General features: G+C 49.0%; 1 long non-coding RNA gene across 1 annotated transcript; it reads left to right on the top strand.

The window, feature by feature from the left end:
- Positions 1-1,733: 1,733 nt before the first annotated feature.
- LOC130513820 (uncharacterized) lies at positions 1,734-2,592 on the top strand. Its single transcript, XR_008946837.1, has 3 exons — positions 1,734-1,845; positions 1,929-1,992; positions 2,214-2,592. It is a non-coding gene; the product is annotated as an uncharacterized LOC130513820 (long non-coding RNA).
- Positions 2,593-4,726: the final 2,134 nt, after the last annotated feature.

The raw sequence follows: 4,726 nt of genomic DNA, 5'->3' as shown, positions 1-4,726 counted from the left end.
TGGACCTCGATGCTGAGCTTTGTGTCCATCTTCACTGCACCGTCCAGGAAGGCCAGATGAATGTGACGTAATCATCTGTGGTTGAGAACGCCTTCAGTTCTTTGTTAGAATCTTGACCCAGGTGTCGTCACCATATCTGAACCAGGGGCTTGGGCCGGTTCCTGTGAAGGATGTCGGGCTCAGGTTTCAACCTTCTCCCAGTATAATGTAGACTGGCAACTATGGGAGATACTGGTGAGCCCGTTGCACCACCACGGTTCTGCCTGGAGACGCCTTCTCTGTCCTGGAGGTACTTCGCATGAGATTATTTTTGTGAGGTCGTCACAGATCAAAGGCCATTTTGGGTTGTAAGCTTTGATCCAAAGTAAAAAGTCTTCATATTAAAGTGTTGCTGCTGCACCTACAGACATTAACCGTTAAAGGTTGAGCTGGAACCACCATCAGATCTGCCCCTCATTCTTCTCCCACCGAGCATCACCCTCCAAGAGAGACAATCCCCATACTGACGTGCACACGCGTTAAAGGTCCAAAGGTCAGTAACTGGGAGCTGATGGTTGGGATCAGGCTGAGCTCTCAGGCAGCTCTACCAGAGTCTGAACCCCCTGATGACTGGGGGGGGCGTGGGGCCTACCTCCTGTGCTAGTCTGGGCTGGGGAGGGGGCGAGGCCGGACTTTCCTCTTTCTCCATGAGGCTGGAGCAGTGAACGGATCTGTTCATGACTGTGTGAGTGTGTGTGTGTGGTCATGGCAGCGGCTTTTTTTTGTTTTCTGCTTCAGGCTGCAGAAGATGGGCTGTTCCTGCAGCACGTCTTCTGACCAGTGGAGCGGCAGCGACAGCAGTCTGCCAGAACTCCCACCTACATCAGACGGAGCAGGAAGACGGTGGAGCTGAGGCAGCACACCTCCGCAGGAACCCAGCAGGCCTGCTTGGATGAGGAGGTTAAAGGAGACGGCAGAGGCACATGGGAGGAATCCCTGGAATCACATCCCCGTGTGCGCTGCCCAGGCTGAGCACAGGGGGTCAAAGCCGTCCAAACCGGTCCAGTGTGCAACAGATGAGCCTCCATCCACGGTTCTGAAAACTGGTTTATTACCACCACCTCCTGAACCAGAAACCAGTTTATTGCCACCTCCTCCTGAACCAGAAACCAGTTTATTGCCACCTCCTCCTGATTCAGAAACCAGTTTATTGCCACCTCCTCCTGATTCAGAAACCAGTTATTGCCACCTCTCCTGATTCAGAAACAGTTTATTGCCACCTCCTCCTGATTCAGAAACCAGTTTATTGCCACCTCCTCCTGATTCAGAAACCAGTTTTTACCACCTCCTCCTGAACCGTCTCTATCAAGCGAGGTCAACGTGCGTCTGACCACGGGATCCTCCCCACACATCGGTCATCAAACTCTCCGTGGATCCACCAGATCCCAGTTTGAGTGGCAGGACAATGCGGAGCTCCAACGTCCGTGGCTTCCTGTGAATTCCCGCGTGAGGAGAATCCGGAGCTGAGAAGTGGGCGATGGTCCCTCATTCCCGATTTGGTTTTATAACGCACCCGAAGACCTGGGCCCCCCGAGACCTGAGCGTCACCATGTTGCCACTCAAACTTTGCCCCCTGGTGCTGGTGGAGATGCTTCCACTCCATCCTCCAAGATTCGCTCCGTCTGTCCTGAGCGGCGGGTGATGGCTGAAGGGGGCGACAGCGGGGACAAGCCGAAGGCAACGCTGTGGTCCCAGGCACACCCCAGGCTGGGTTCCCCCAGAGGGGGGGCGGTGTGGACACCCCAGGGCCAGGTTGGAGCCCTGGCCCTCCAAGAATATTCAGAATATTCAGCCACTGTTGAATGGGTAAGTTTATGGCCCCCACCCTCGCTCACACTTTATCTCACCTGTGGAGCACTTGGTAACACCTGAGACCTGTTCCTCTTCAGGGGTCTGGAGCAGAGGTCAAAGACCAAGGCTGACCACCAACCAGCTCATCCGCCAGGACAGCAAGTAAGTTTTGGGTGTTGACTTGTTTTTGATGCTTGATTTGATGCTTGATTTAATTGTGTCCATTCATGTTACTCATTCATAAAGTGAATGCTCTGATTGGTCACAGACACATCAACATTTATCGGGTTTAAGACCCCGACAGGACAAATACCCCAGGTTATAGCAGACCTGTTCAAAGATGCTCATGGTGGAAACTAAATCCTGGTTCTCTGACTTTTCAGGTGGGCTCCAAACTGACGTATGCACAGGTCTTGATGATGCCCCCACAGAAGCGTGCCCCACCCCCAGACTGAGCCCCCCCTACCCAGAACAAGAGCCCCAACCAGCTGGGACTCGCCGTCCACTAAAGCTGAGATATGCAAGGCTGTGAACGGAGCGCTATGGATATTTGGTTTTTAGTCTGTACAAAAGAAGCTGAACAAAATCAACTCTTCCATTGCTGCTTTAGGGGATTTTTTTCTTTAGTTTGTTTAGGTCTTTTTTTTTTTTAAATCCAGGTTCTGATCCCATGTTTGATTGTTCCAGTGTTTTTCTTTTAACACACCTGCATAATTGATGCTCATAATTCTGATTTCTTCTATTAAAAAGCACTGAGCAATATGTCTGTTTGCATCTTTTTAATCTCATGTTGGTCCTGAGTTTGTTCGGCTTTTATTGAGTTCATCAGGAGTGTTTTGGATGTAGAAACTTCTGTTTGAGTAAAGAGGATTTGTTGATGTACCTCATTCACATTCTGTCCAGTGTGAAATCACAGAATCTGAAAACACTGACTTTGATGAGTGTTTAAAACCACTACAAGTGTTTAAACTCCATTTAAACATGAATGTGTGCAGAATGTCCAGGTACAGGTGAGTTACTGATGGATGTAAATATGACTGAACACCACTAAAGTGGATTCTGCACTTTGTTGTTCTCTGTTTTTGTCGTAACTTCTTCCATCCAGCAGGGGGCAGAATATCCAGGTTTATTGCTCTTTTTCGTCGCCACGTGCTTGTTTACAATGAGGATGATTAAATTCCTGAAGGCCGTAATGAATAAGATGAATAATACTAATGAAATAATGCGCGTTAGCTGGAGAGCTGATGCACACGTTGGTGCCACTGCCACATCAGTCTTGTTCAGCCATCACAGATCTGTTTAAAAGCTTTGACCTTTAATTTGACATTATTCTGCCCAAATCATCTCAGCATCCAGGTGTGGGAACAGCGATGCCAAACAGATCAACCTTTAGGCTGTAGGTGCTCCACAGGCCCCTGGAACTGAAGTGCACGTAACTTTTTAAATACTCCATCTGCTGCCACCTTCTATTAACACACGGTTTATTCTTTCCTGTTCAATGGAACTTTCAAAAAGGTGTTTGATGGTGTCCACAGTGATAAAGATCAACTTTAATGGGAGGGTGCAAATTATCAGATGTAAAATCTATAACAAGGTCCATCCATGATTAAACTTATATATTCAAGGATTATCCAAATTAATCCAGATGATAGAAAAATATATTAAAATCACAATGATTTATATAATGAAAAACCTAAATCATCTTATTATGATGTTACTGGAAATGTCTCTTTATTATATTGAGACTTGGAAAACTTCATTTTGTGGGTGTGAATTTACCTGTTGTATTGATTTGTCCTTAAAGTCTAATGGTGGCCAGCAAGGTGGGTGGAGGTGTGTGGAGGTGTGTGGAAGGAAGGTGTGTGGGGGTGTGTGAAGGTGTGTGGAGGTGTGTGAAGGTGTGTGGAGGTGTGTGGGGTGTGGGAGGGTGGGTGGGAGGTGGTGAAGGGGGGTGGGGAGGTGTGGGGAGGTGGGAGGTGGGAGGGAGGTGTGGGAGCGTGTGTGGGAGGTGTGTGAGGTGGGTGGAGGGGGTGTGTGGAGGTGGGTGGAGGTGTGTGGGGGTGTGAGGGTGTGTGGGTGGTGAAGGTGTGTGGAGGTGTGTGGAGGTGTGTGGAGGTGTGTGAAGGTGTGTGGAGGTGTGTGGAGGTGGGTGGAGGTGTGTGGAGGTGTGTGGAGGTGTGTGGAGGTGTGTGGAGGTGTGTGAAGGTGTGTGGAGGTGTGTGGAGGTGTGTGAAGGGTGTGGAGCCGCAGGTAAGTTCCAAAACTCAAAATGCAGTTTTTGGGGAGTTGCTGGTTGACCGACATTTGTGACAATTTTTAAGTCTCAATAAATTTCAGAGGAGAAAAGAAAATGTTTAATACCAAACACTAAAACTTAGAACCAGCATGTTTCACTCAGCGATGCTAAACCATTATATGTATAATTAAATTGTAAAATACTCTGTTTTCCTCCTGATATTTACTATCATTGTTTTTTCAGGATTTTCTTTACAGAGATTTTAGATGCAGCTTCCAAATATTGAACGTGATTTAAAATGTGGCAAAAGTGCTCAACAACACAGATGAAAGCAACTGTGAATCCTGACCCCCCCGACCCCTCCTGACCCCCCTGACCCCTCCTGACCCCCCTGACCCCTCCTGACCCCCCTGACCCCCCTGACCCCTCCTGACCCCCCTGACCCCTCCTGACCCCCCCCAGCAGGCCAACTCCACCCACAACGTGCACGATTCCACGACACATGACGAGGACGCTTCCATCAGCTCTTATTCCATTTCCTTTAATTCATGGCCACACATGGAGGGCTGTCCTCCGTCATTCAAGTCACAGGATCCACAGGTGTGGGGGGGGTAGGTGGGGGGAGAGGGTGTGTGTGTGTGTGTGTGGTGTGTGTGTGTG

Source organism: Takifugu flavidus, chromosome 17, assembly GCF_003711565.1.
Source record: "Takifugu flavidus isolate HTHZ2018 chromosome 17, ASM371156v2, whole genome shotgun sequence".
NCBI lineage: Eukaryota > Metazoa > Chordata > Actinopteri > Tetraodontiformes > Tetraodontidae > Takifugu > Takifugu flavidus.
The sequence above is the reverse complement of the archived record's forward strand: the minus strand, read 5'-3'. Positions and strand labels throughout refer to the sequence as shown.